Source organism: Kogia breviceps, chromosome 11 (assembly GCF_026419965.1).
Source record: "Kogia breviceps isolate mKogBre1 chromosome 11, mKogBre1 haplotype 1, whole genome shotgun sequence".
Classification (NCBI taxonomy): Eukaryota; Metazoa; Chordata; class Mammalia; order Artiodactyla; family Physeteridae; genus Kogia; species Kogia breviceps.
The window spans coordinates 93,263,164-93,275,451 of NC_081320.1; the positions used below are offsets into that span (position 1 = coordinate 93,263,164).

The 12,288-nt window shown below is 41.5% G+C and overlaps 1 long non-coding RNA gene across 2 annotated transcripts in view; it reads left to right on the forward strand.

Annotated features, from left to right (window-relative positions):
• The first annotated feature begins 10,908 nt into the window (after positions 1 to 10,908).
• Positions 10,909 to 12,288, forward strand: part of LOC136792183 (uncharacterized) — a 57,698-nt gene continuing 56,318 nt past the window's right edge. For both annotated transcript variants that reach the window (XR_010835634.1, XR_010835635.1), the window contains exon 1: positions 10,909 to 11,008. This is a non-coding gene — a long non-coding RNA (uncharacterized lncRNA). The remainder of the gene's footprint in view (positions 11,009 to 12,288) is intronic.

Sequence of the window (12,288 nt, forward strand, 5' to 3'; positions counted from 1 at the left end):
CATGAATGGCTGGCTGGCTGTGCTAGGACAGACCCCTTCTTTCTTCTTGAAAACTCTGAAAGCAGACCCCAAGGAAAAGCAACTACAACAAATATGCCCTCCCCAACCCCAAATTCCTTTCAGCTATTTTATTTTATTTTTATTTTTTTTGTGGTATGCGGGCCTCTCACTGTTGTGGCCTCTCCCGTTGTGGGGCACAGGCTCCGGACGCGCAGGCCTAGCGGCCATGGCTCACGGGCTTAGTTGCTCTGCGGCATGTGGGATCTTCCCGGACCAGGGCACGAACCCGTGTCTCCTGCATCGGCAGGCAGATTCTCAACCACTGCGTCACCAGGGAAGCCCCTTTTCAGCTATTTTAAAAATCAATTTCTGATATCTTACAGGAGGATGAATATACAGATTTAGGAGTCAGAAAGACTTGGATTCAAATTACAGGGCCGCCATTCCCTAAGTGTATTTATCGAGAGCACGTTACTTCATTTTTCTGAGCAGGGCACAGCTCCGTGGGCCGTTCACTGCACAGCCTCAGTGGATGCCGTTCATACAGACCACCCTGGAAACAGCACCCCTAGAGCTGTGCACTGCAGCAGCCCATCTGAGCGTCACTCTACTATGAAATGTGGAGTTGCTCAGCTGCCACAGGTGCTGGTTATGGAGGTTGATTGACAATATTGTATTTAAAGTACTTGGCGTATATTAAGGCCACAGTAAACATCAGTTCATTGTTACGGTTTGAAGCTGGTTCTTGGGATGTTCTCTTCTACACCGGGCTGAGAATGTTTTACACCACCACTCACAATTGGGTACTCTAAACCTTTTTAGTGCACACAAACATATAATTTGGTTCCTGATGGATTGGGGCTGATTATTGTTTACAGTGGAGTGTTGGGCTTTCATCTGAGTCGATTCATTAGGCCCAGAGAATGAAACAGGTGCTGCTCTGTGGAGTGATAACACCACACACAGCCTCTATGCCCTGTCACTCCAGCTTGGGCATAAGGGAAAGAATGTTTGAGGGCAAATACTACCACCCAGGTGATCTTGCCACGTCTGGACTCTGAGTACATTGCCTACCCATTAAGTTCATTTACCATAGGAAAGAAAGAGTCTCACTCCATTTTTTAAAAAAATTTATTTAGTTTATTTTTGGCTGCATTGGGTCTTCATCGCTGCACATGGGTTTTTCTCTAGTTGCAGCAAGCAGGGGCTACTCTTTGTTGTGGTGCATGGGCTTCTCACTGCGGCGGCCTCTCTTGTTGCAGAGCACGGGTTCTAGGCTCACGGGCCTCAGTAGTTGCAGCACGCAGGCTCAGTAGTTGTGGCACAGGGGCCCAGCTGCTCCGGCATGTGGGATCTTCCCAGACCAGGGCTCGAACCCGCGTCCCTGCACCGGCAGGTGCATTCCCAACCACTGCGCCACCAGGGAAGTCCCTCACTCCATCTTTGATGTGTGCCCACTGCTGGCTTTCAGGCTCTACACCTTCCCCTTCCCTCTTGCGGCTCCCTGGACACGCTGATAAGAAAGCCTGGTGCACCCTCCACCTGCCATCCCTGGGCCATGTGCACAAGGGCCTCACCCCAACCCCTAGCCACCTGCCCCTTTCTTCACTCGAGCCATTCCCCAGCGGCTTGGGTGTCTTTCCTGTTCACCCTAGTAAGTTCTGTTATGTGCGTAGTAGTCAGTACTTTCTTGTCCTTCTGGTCCATGTGTACCATCATCAGTCTCACTATCAGAACTAATTTTGAGTGGGAGGCTGATCACATCCTCTACTGGGCAACCACACAGCATTAATTTTGCCTTTTAATGTTCTAATTTGGAGGTAGCTAGGATAGAAGAAAAGAACATAAAACATGAGGTGGAAGAGGTTTGAGTTTGAGTCTTCCTTTGCCCAGTTGTCAGCTATATGGTATCAGTGAAATGACTTACATGCTGTCGCTGTTTTGAAACGGGCAGTGTGCCGAGTCCGTGGATGAAGTCTTTAACGTTTCCCTACAGTAGGTGCCATGTTCACATACAGTCATTGCTGCGTTTTGCTGATTCAGTGGGATGAATATGGACCAATAACTGTAAAGTGCTTCACACAATGCCTGGCACGTAGTAGGTGTCCAACAAAAGTGAGTTTCCTTTCTTTCTTTTCACCCTCTCTACCCGTGGTGCTCCTTTATCACCACTAACAAATTCAGTGATAGACCTTTACTGCCTGCTTAGCTACTCTCAGTGGCCTGTCCAAACACTGCACTGGCTTACCTATCTGAAAGTAAACTCATGCCAGGAGAAGGCACCTGATTTCTTGATGCTAAGGGCTCAGGAAAGGGGGAGGGAATCATCATTTTCTGGAGTTGCCATCACCTGATCTGGACAATAAGGCCTTGGGACTATCATTGACTGTTTCCTCAAAGGTCAGGTGAAAAGACAAAACCAGATTTTTGGATACGAGTGAAAAAAGTGCCCATCTCACGGAAGAATAGAAGTGCATTGGCAAACCTGCTAAAACACAAATCATGACTCAGACTTTTGTGGAAGGGCATTTTGTTATTTTATTTTGTTATTTTTTATTTTTAAACATCTTTATTGGAATATAATTGCTTTACAATGGTGTGTTAGTTTCTGCTTTATAACAAAGTGAATCAGTTATACATATACATATGTTCCCATATCTCTTCCCTCTCGCATCTCCCTCCCTCCCACCCTCCCTATCCCACCCCTCTAGGTGGTCACAAAACACCAAGCTGATCTCCCTGTGCTATGCGGCTGCTTCCCACTAGCTATCTATTTTACGTTTGGTAGTGTATATATGTCCTTGCCACTCTCTCACTTTGTTCCAGAGTGCCCTTCCCCCTCCCCATGTCCTCAAGTCCATTCTCTACGTCTGCGTCTTTATGTCTTTATTCTTATCCTGCCTCTAGTTTCTTCATAACCTTTTTTTTTTTTAGATTTCATATATATATATGTTAGCATACAGTATTTATTTTTCTCTTTCTGACTTCACTCTGTATGACAGACCCTAGGTCCAGCCACCTCATTACAAATAACTCAATTTCGTTTCTTTTTATGGCTGAGTAATATTCCATTGTATACATGTGCCACATCTTCTTTATCCATTCATCTGTCAATGGACACATAGGTTGCTTCCATGTCCTGGCTATTGTAAATAGAGCTGCAATGACCACTGGGGAACAGGTGTCTTTTTGAATTATGGTTTTCTCAGGGTGTATGCCCACTAGTGGGATTGCTGGGTCATATGGTAGTTCTATTTTTAGTTTCTTAAGGAACCTCCATACTGTTCTCCATAGTGGCTGTATCAATTTACATTCCCACCAACAGTGCAAGAGGGTCCACTTTTCTTCACACCCTCTCCAGCATTTATTGTTTGTAGATTTTCTGATGATGGCAGTTCTGACTGGTGTGAGGTGATACCTCATTGTAGTTTTGATTTGCATTTCTTGAATGATTAGTGATATTTCAGTATATTTTCATTTCTTTGTTAGCAATCTGTATATCTTCTTTGGAGAAATGTCTATTTAGGTCTCCTGCCCATTTTTGGACTGGGTTGTTTTTTTGATATTCAGCTGCATGAGCTGCTTGTAAATTTTAGAGATTAATCCTTTGTCAGTTGCTTCATTTGCAGATATGTTCTCCTATTCTGAGGGTTGTCTTTTCATCTTGTTTATGGTTTCCTTTGCTGTGCAAAAGCTTTTAAGATTCATTAGGTCCCATTTGTTTATTTTTGTTTTTATTTCCCTTTCTCTAGGGGGTGGGTCAAAAATCTTGCTGTGATTTATGTCATAGAGTGTTCTGCCTCTGTTTTCCTCTAAGAGTTTTATAGTGTCTGGCCTTAAGTTTAGGTCTTTAATCCATTTTGAGTTTAGTTTTGTGTAGGGTGTTAGGGAGTGTTCTAATTTTATTCTTTTACATGTAGCTGTCCACTTTTCCCAGAACCACTTACGGAAGAGGCTGTCTTTTCTCCATTGCATATTCTTACCATCTTTATCAAAAATAAGGTGAATATGTGTGCATGGGTTTATCTCTGGGTTTTCCATCCTGTTCCATTGATCTATATTTCTGTTTTTGTGCCAGTATCAAACTGTCTTGATTATTGTAGCTTTCTAGTATAGTCTGAAGTCTGGGAGCCTGATTCCTCCAGCTCCGTTTTTCTTTCTCAAGATTGCTTTGGCTATTTGGGATCTTTTGTGTTTCCATACAAATTGTGAAATTTTTTGTTTAGTTCTGTGAAAAATGCCAATGGTAGTATGATAGGAATTGCATTGAATCTGTGGATTGCTTTGTGTAGTATAATCATTTTCACAATGTTGATTCTTCCAATCCAAGAACATGGTACATCTCTCTATCTGTTTTTATCATCTTTAATTTCTTTCATCAATGTCTTATAGTTTTCTGCATAGAGGTCTTTTGTCTCCCTAGGTAGGTTTATTCCTAGGTATTTTATTCTTTTTGTTGCAGTGGTAAATGGGACTGTTTCCTAAATTTCTCTTTCAGATTTTTCATCATTAATATGTAGGAATGCAAGAGATTTCTGTGCATTAATTTTGTATCCTGCTACTTTACCAAATTCATTGATTACCTCTACTAGTTTTCTGGTAGCGTCATTAGGATTCTCTACATATAGTGTCATGTCATCTGCAAATAGTGACAGCTTTACTTCTTCTTTTCCAATTTGGATTCTTTTATTGCTTTTTCTTCTCTGATTGCTGTGGCTAAAACTTTCAAAGCTTTGTTGAATAATAATGGTGAGAGTGGGCAACCTTGTCTTGTTCCTGATCTTAGTGGAAATGGTTTCAGTTTTTCACCATTGAGAATGATGTTGGCTCTGGGTTTGTCATATATGGCCTTTATTATGTTGAGGTAAGTTCCCTCTATGCCTACTTTCTGGAGGGTTTTTATCATAAATGGGTGTTGAATTTTGTTGAAAGCTTTTTCTGCCTTACTGAGATGATCATACAGTTTTTGTCCTTCAGTTCGTTAATATGGTGTATCATATTGATTGACTTGCGTATATTGAAGAATCCTTGCATTTCTGGGATAAACCCCACTTGATCATGGTGTATGATCCTTTTAATGTGCTGTTGGATTCTGTTTGCTAGTATTTTGTTGAGGATTTTTACATCTATATTCATCAGTGATATTGGCCTGTAGTTTTCTTTCTTTGTGACATCTTTGTCTGGTTTTGGTATCAGGGTGATGGTGGCCTCAAAGAATGAGTTTGGGAGTGTTCCTCCCTCTGCTATCTTTTGGAAGAGTTTGAGAAGGATAGGTGTTGGCTCTTCTTTAAATGTTCGATAGAATTAGCCTGTGAAGCCATCTGGTCCTGGGCTTTTGTTTGTTGGAAGATTTTTAATCACAGTCTCAATTTCAGTGCTTGTGATTGGTCTGTTTATATATTCAATTTCTTCCTGGTTCAGTCTTGGAAGGTTGTGCATTTCTAAGAATTTGTCCATTTCTTCCAGGTTGTCCATTGTATTGGCATATAGTTGCTTGTAGTAATCTCTCATAATCCTTTGTATTTCTGCAGTGTCAGTTGTTACTTCCCCTTTTTCATTTCTAATTCTATTGATTTGAGCCTTCTCCCTATTTTTCTTGATGAGTCTAGCTAATGGTTTATCGATTTAGTTTATCTTCTCAAAGAACCAGCTTTTAGTTTTATTGATCTTTGCTATTGTTTCCTTCATTTCTTTTTCATTTATTTCTCATCTGATCTTTATGATTTCTTTCCTTCTGCTAACTTTGGATTTTTTTTTCTTCTTTCTCTAGTTGCTTTAGGTGTAAGCTTAGGTTGTTTATTTGAGATGTTTCTTGTTTCTTGAGGTAGGATTGTTGCTATAAACTTCCCTCTTAGAACTGCTTTTGCTGCATCCCATAGGTTTTGGGTCATTGTGTTTTCATTGTCATTTGTTTCTATGTATTTTTTTATTTCCTCAGTGATCTCTTAGTTATTTAAGTAGTGTATTGTTTAGCCTCCATGTGTTTGTATTTTTTTACAGATTTTTTCCTGTAATTGATATCTAGTCTCATAGTGTTGTGGTCAGAAGAGATATTTGATATGATTTCAAATTTCTTAAGTCTACCAAGGCTTGATTTGTGACCTTAGATATGATCTATCCTGGAGAATGTTCCATGAGCACTTGAGAAGTGTATTCTGTTGTCTTTGGATGGAATGTCCTATAAATATCAATTAAGTCCATCTTGTTTAATGTATCATTTAAAGCTTGTGTTTCCTTATTTATTTTCAATTTGAATGATCTATCCATAAGTGAAAGTGGTGTGTTAAAGTCCCCTACTATGATTGTGTTACTGTCAATTTCCCCTTTTATGGCTGTTAGTATTTGCCTTATGTATTGAGATGCTCCTTTGTTGGGTGCATAAATATTTACAATTGTTATGTCTTCTTTTTGGATTGATCCCTTGATCATTATGTAGTGTCCTTCTTTGTCTCTTGTAATAGTCTTTATTTTAAAGTCTATTTTATCTGATATGAGAATAAAGCTTGCTACTCCAGCTTTCTTTTGATTTCCATTTGCATGAGATATCTTTTTCCATCCCCTCACTTTCAGTGTGTATGTGTCCCAAGTCTGAAGTGGGTCTCTTGTAGACAGCATATATACGGGTCTTGGTTTTGAATCCATTCAGCCTATCTATGTCTTTTGGTTGGAGCGTTTAATCCATTTACACTTCAGGTAGTTATTGATATGTATGTTTCTATTACCATTTTCTTAATTGTTTTTGTAGGTCTTTTCCTTCTGTTGTGTTTCCTGCCTAGAGAAGGTCCTTTAGCATTTGCTGTAAAGGTGGTTTGGTGGTGCTGAATTATCTTAGCTTTTGCTTGTCTGTAAAGGTTTTAATTTCTCCATCGAATCTGAAGGAGATCCTTGCTGGGTAGTGTAATCTTGGTTGTAAGTTTTTCCCTTTCATCACTTTAAATATGTCCTGCCACTCCCTTCTGGCTTGCAGAGTTTCTGCTGAAAGATCAGCTGTTAACCTTATGGGGATTCCCTTGTACGTTCTTTGTTGTTTTTCCCTTGTTGCTTTTAATATTTTTTCTTTGTATTTAATTTTTGATAGTTTGATTCATATGTGTCTTGGCGTGTTTCTCCTTGGAGTTATCCTGTATGGGACTCTCTGTGCTTCCTGCTCTTGATTAACTATTTCCTTTCCCATATTAGAGAAGTTTACAACTATAAATCTCTTCATATATTTTCTCAGTCCCTTTCTTTTTCTCTTCTTCTTCTGGGACCTGTTAATTTGAATGTTGGTGCATTTAATGTTGTCCCAGAGGTCTCTGAGACTATCCTCAATTCTTTTCATTCTTTTTTCTGTACTGTGCTCTGTGGTAGTTATTTTCACTATTTTATCTTTGAAGTCACTTATCTGTTCTTCTGCCTCAGTTATTCTGCTATTGATTCCTTCTAGAGAATTTTTAATTTCTTTTATTGTGTTGTTCATCATTGTTTGTTTGCTCTTTAGGTCTTCTAGGTCCTGTTAAACATTTCTTTTATTTTCTCCAATCTATTTCCAAGATTTTAGATCATCTTTACTATCTTTCCTCTGAATTCTTTTTCAGTTAGACTGCCTATTTCCTCTTCATTTGTTTGGTCTGGTGGGTTTTTACCTTGCTCCTTCATCTGCTGTGTGTTTCTCTGTCTTCTCAGTTTGCTTAACTTACTGTGTTTGGGGTCTCCTGTTCGCAGACTGCAGGCTTGTAGTTCCTGTTGTTTCTGGTGTCTGCCCCTGGTGGCTAAGGTTGGTTCAGTGGGTTGTGTAGGCTCCCTGGTGGAGGGGACTAGTGCCTGTATTCTGGTGGATGAGGCTGGATCTTGTCTTTCTGGTGGGCAGGTCCACATCCGGTGGTGAGTTTTGGGGTGTCTCTGAGCTTATTATGATTTTAGGCAGCCTCTCTGTTAATGGGTGGGGTTGTGTTCCTGTCTTGCTAGTTGTTTGGCATAGGGTGTCCAGCACTGTAGCTTATTGATCATTGAATCAAGCTGGGTCTTAGCGTTGAGATGGAGATCTCTGGGAGAGCCTTCACTGTTTGATATTACGTGGAGCTGGGAGGTCTCCAGTGGACCAGGGTCCTGAACTCGGCTCTCCCACCTCAGAGGCACAGGCCTGACAGCTGGCTGTAGCACCAAGACCCTGTCAGCCTCATGGCTCAGAAGAAAAGGGAGAATAAAAGAAAGAAAAAAAGAAAATAAAGTTATTAAATTTAAAAAAATTTTTTTAAGTAATAAAAAAAGAAAAAAGAAAAGAATGAAGAGAGCAACCAGACACAAAAAACAAATCCAGAAATGCAATGATAACAAGTGCTACAGACACTACTAAGGAAAAAAAAAAAAAAAAAAAAGCAAAAAATAAGAAAGAAAAAAGCAAATGGACAGAGAGAACCCTAGGACAAATGATAAAAGCAAAGCTATACAGACAAAATCGCACACAGAAGCATACTCATACACACTCACAAAAAGAGAAAAAGGAAAAAAAATATATATATATAGTTGCTGCCAAAGTCCGCCTCCTCAATTTGGGATGATTCGTTGTCTATTCAGGTATTCCACAGTTGCAGGGTACATCAAGTTGATTGTGGAGATTTAATCTGCTGCTCCTGAGGCTGCTGGGAGAGATTTCCTTTTCTCTTCTGTGTTCACACAGCTCCTGGCTTTCAGCTTTGGATTTGGCCCCGCCTCTGCATGTAGGTCGCCTGAGGGCATCTTTTCTTTGCTCAGACAGGACGGGGTTAAAGGAGCAGCTGATTAGGGGACTCTGGATCACTCATGCAGGGGGCGGGAGGGGTACAGATGCGGGGTGAGCCTGCGGTGGCAGAGGCCAGCATAATGTTGCACCAGCCCGAGGCACGCCGTGTGTTCTCCTGGGGAAGTTGTTCCTGGATCGCGCGACCCTGGCAGTGGCGGGCTGCACAGGCTCCTGGGAGGGGTGGTGTGGACAGTGACCTGTGCTCACACACAGGCTTCTTGGTGGCTGCAGCAGTGGCCTTATCGTTTCATGCCCATTTCTAGGGTCCGCGCTGATAGCCCTGGCTCATGCCCATCTCTGGAGCTTGTTTAAGTGGTGCTCTGAATCCCCTCTCCTCGTGCACCCTGAAACAATGGTCTCTTGCCTCTTCAGCAGGTCCACACTCTTTCTGGGACTCCCTTCTTGCTAGCTGTAGTGCACTAGCCCCCTCAGGCTGTGTTCACACCGCCAACCCCAGTCCTCTCCCTGGGATCCGACCGAAGCCCGATCCTCAGCTCCCAGCCCCTGCCCGCCCCGGCGGGTGAGCAGACAAGCCTCTTGGGCTTATGAGTGCTGGTTGGCACTGATTCTCTGTGCAGGAATCTCTCCGCTTTGCCCTCTGCACCCCTGTTGCTGTGCTCTCCTCCGTGGCTCTGAAGCTTCCCCCGCTGCCACCCCTCTTCTCTGCCAGTGAAGGGGCTTCCTAGTGTGTGGAAACTTTTCCTCCTTCACAGCCACCTCCAGTGGTGCATGTCCTGTCCCTATTCTTTTGTCTCTGTTGTTTCTTTTTCCCTACCCAGGTACTTGCCTTTTGGGAAGTCTGAGGTCTTCTGCCAGTGTTCAGTAGGTGTTCTGTAGGAGTTGTTCCACGTGTAGGTGTATTTCTGATGTATTTGTGGGGAGGAAGGTGATCTCCTTGTCTTACTCTTCCGCCATCTTGAAGGTCCTTGGAAGGGCATTTTAGAAGGAAGGAATGACCAGCACCGAGAGGAGAAATCACACTTTGGGGTAGATGTAGGTGGGGAGCTCAGTGTCTTAAATGAAAAGGCAGTGGTTGAGAAAGGAATCTTCTAGTATTTATAGGGGATTATGATTATAAAACACTTTATAATGTAGGGTCTTGTCATTTGGATGATAGCGTTAAAAGTAATGATAGTTAACATAATCTTCTTTTGCTCTGTGGCAACAAAGCTGTACATGATTATCTTTTCTTCCTTTTTTTAGATCAGTTTTATTTTCCCCCTATGCCCAGTTCTTTGTTGTTTACAAAGAGAAATTTGAGAACCCTTTTGTTGCCCCATATTTAGGATTACCTTCCTTCAATACATAGAGAACTCTTCTTTCAAAGGAAGGGTTCTGTTTTCTGGCTACTCCTCCTTTTATTATTCCTTGTGGAATAATAAAATTCTATTAATAGATTGTCAGAGCCAGAGATTATCCTGAAGAATCAAACCCCCCCCTTCCTAGAGGTGAGGAGACCAAAGCCTAATTGCCCAAGATCATACAACCAGTTAGTGGTTGCATATCCTGCCTTTTTTCCTGTGTTGTACACATACTACAAGGGACCATTTCTCAGTATCATGAAGAATGTTATTAATCCATCTGTATATTTAATGTGAACTTGAGTTTTTTTATAAATATTTATCTGTGTCTCTGATAACACATTTTGACATTGATCCTGCTGTACTTTGTGGCCTTTCATCAAATCTTAAATGAGAGGACAACTTAAGTTCTATGCCTGAACATCTCACGTAATGCAGGAACTCCCTTTATAACATTTCTGATGAGTAAACATCTAGTTTTCTTTAACAGTTCCAGTGACAAAGAGCCCGTGCTGACTAAATCATTCTGCCTTTCATTAATCACATTTAACACAATACCCTCAGCTCAAGTCAGCCTAGCCCTTCTTCATATTTTTTATCTTATTTGAAAACTTAAATCCTTTATTCTTAGGCCAGAAACACTTTTCTCAAAAAAAAAAAAAATTCTGGGTTTCTCCTCATTTTTGACCCTGTTCTATTGTGTTTGTTTGTGCCATCAACTGTTCAAGTGTTCTAAAAATTGGAGCTTATTGAAGGGCTTGGCAAACAACTTGTAAAAATGAACACTCACCTATTTTGCCTTCATTTTGATGATTAGCAATTGCATATTCTCTTTGTTTCAGTGTCACAACAATGTCATGGAAGAGGCAGTGTGGAGATATTGCTATGGATGATGTTGAGTGAAGGTTGAAGGAGGCTACTTCATTCACAGACGTCCACTCACCTGGTAAGAGATTTCAGACTTGCACGTTGATCAGTATCACTCAAGGTCAGTTTTGTTTTCTACAGTACTATGTGTGCTGTCTTCATGAAAGCAATGTCTTGCACCTGTGATTACATTTGGGGATGGACATCTTGGGGGAATGTAGGATGGTTCCTTGCATCCCTAAAATCAACCCAAGACTATAATCTCCTCCCCCATGACTTGTTGATAACAGCAACCTTGAAGTGCATGATTTTTTATTTTATACATTGTATCTATCGTGAGTAGCTAACTCCCTTCCTCTCTCCTGGTTTCATATCTAGCCTAGATCTCTTAGGATGGGAACATAGTCTTTTCCAGTTTGTACATAGCTTCCCAAATTCATGACAGCCATTCATGTTTGATTTCCAAACTGGAATCTTGCCTATGAAATGTGTCCCACTGTTCCTAGGTAGTTTCTCAGTTTTAGGCTGATTCTAATCATATTGAAACAAAATAGACTTATGAGACATAAGCTCAGTTTTTCGATTCTGAGAACTGGCATGTTTTCCTTCAGTTATATTATGAGAAACGAGTTGGGAAGGGATGGATGAGAGTCAGCAGCTCTTGGCAGCTGGCACAGTGGAGGGCAGTGAATGGGGAGGAAGAGCAGGTACATCTCTCTACTCTCTGGCCCTCAGCATCATCATCAGTAAGATGGGCATCCTGACATTGACCTGCTAGTCCTTCTGCACATCCGTCAGGTAGCACATGTAAAGTGCCCCTCGTGGTGGTGGAAATATGGGAATCCCTCAGCAAATGGTGATTTCTTCTTTTACGAAAAATGAGATCAGGCATGAAATGTGCTGTATAAACTTCAAAGGTCTCACTATTATTGTTCATTAGTTCTTTCTTGGGTGCTTAGAGTTTCACTCCTTAATTAAAGGCCACTCTCTTAACTTTTTTGGAACAGTATTAAATCCCAAAGGCTGCCTTTGATCTGGGCTGACTAGGTCACACCCAGGTTTTTAAATACAGTTATAATCTCCAGCTAATCATAGTATACATGCTGACAGCTTACTGCCTAGCAGGGGGTGAGTATAAACCAATAGTCTTATCCACCACTTCAGTCTCTCCATTGTTGGATTAACCAGATAAGAAGTGTGAGAAAGAGCTCTGACTTTCCCCTTTTGGGAGACTTCCTGCAAAATAAGTCATTCTGGTCTAGGAAGGTCTGCTGTCCTACCTAATCCCTCGGGGGGCAGGCAGAGAACAGACAACAGGAATCACCACAAAAGCATAAGCCTTGGAATCAGACAGATGGG